This window comes from Aplysia californica, unplaced genomic scaffold (assembly GCF_000002075.1).
Source record: "Aplysia californica isolate F4 #8 unplaced genomic scaffold, AplCal3.0 scaffold00425, whole genome shotgun sequence".
In the NCBI taxonomy this organism is placed as follows: Eukaryota; Metazoa; Mollusca; class Gastropoda; order Aplysiida; family Aplysiidae; genus Aplysia; species Aplysia californica.
The window spans coordinates 48,551-50,030 of NW_004797695.1; positions in this window are offsets into that span (position 1 = coordinate 48,551).

Consider the following 1,480-nt stretch of genomic DNA (forward strand, 5'->3'; position numbering starts at 1 on the left):
ATGCAGTTGTTATAACAGACACCCAGCATGGACACTGTTATAACGAGAACGGTGACCGCAGCTACAGGTTGTGTGGAGTCCAGGAAGCCAAGGGCTACGATAGAAACTGCCGCGCCAACCAGACCTGAGGATACAGACAAGATGTTGTACTAGGCTATTGTTGGCTGTTGTTTTGTATATAATTGGCCTGTGTCCGCAATTAGATTAAACAAAATAGTAGAAACACAATTTTTGCTACTCTTTCAAGTCTTCTACCAAAATGAAGATGGGAAAAACAGACAATTTCCTATGTACCTTACCGTGGAACCCTCTTGATATACTAGCGCGACAAGTGACATGAAAGATTTCCTGGTCGCTCTTATGATTACTGAATCTTTCTTGTACATTTGAATAATTTATATTCTATATTGTATTATTATGCTCATCGATTTTTTTCAACACTTTCCACAAATACGCAGCTTTTTACTTATCCGTTGATTATTTTAAAAGAAAAAACCCCTAAACATTGTAAACGCAATTAGAACTAGCGCTGTGTATGATATTAATCAGGTATATCTTTATTCAGCATGACGAAATGTACAGATCTAATTTTTAAAATATTCTCTTTATTAATAATTGTTACTTTGAAAAATGCAAATTTCAACCAACCAATGACATTCCATATCTTCCGTAACACCACTGTTGAACAGACTCTCCTTTTCATCATAAAGTCAGAGCATGCACCAGAGACGTTCAACACGACGAAAAATCCAATGAAAGGCAGCGCTGATATTATTCCATTCTGTAAAGGGAAAACAAAAAATATCGAGTAAAACTTTGAAAAATGGTGAAATGGTATAGATTTAACGCCCCTATCAACAATAGTGGGTTATTAAAATTTATGAAGCCGCACCTCCGAGTTTAACGCCCATCTCCCAAAGGACCGGGCCAAGTGAAAAAGTCGTTTGTTTTGCCTTTCTCAAGAAAACAACGTCGGACCAAGCTACTCCTCGGACCCCCCGAACCCGCAATCTCACGATTACGAGTCTGGCAACCTAACCACTAGGCCACCGACATCACTGTATCTTTTTTCTAAGTTCAAAAGATACAAAACAAATGTGCCTGCAGCTTTTTTCTGGCCTAGGAGCTGAATTTGACCAAAATGTAATGTAAATTTTCTTACTCTAAACCAGAAATCAACACCTGTCTATGTCAAAATACAATTTTCTATGATCTGAAAATTGTCGGTCTAGGAATGACTATAATGTTATCCTCAATATTTCTTAAAACGTTTCGAATATTTAAAAAGAGCAGCTATCAGATTTACAGATGTTATTGTTGGTGCTCACTTGTTACAAAAATATAAGCACTCTAGTTAATTAACAAATTGAGTGCTAATACTTGAATTCCCAGGCCGTTTTATGATAACTCTGAACTTTTCTTGAATGTTTTATAAATAAAGATAGAAATTATTGCAATCTATCCTAAAACTATTCATTTT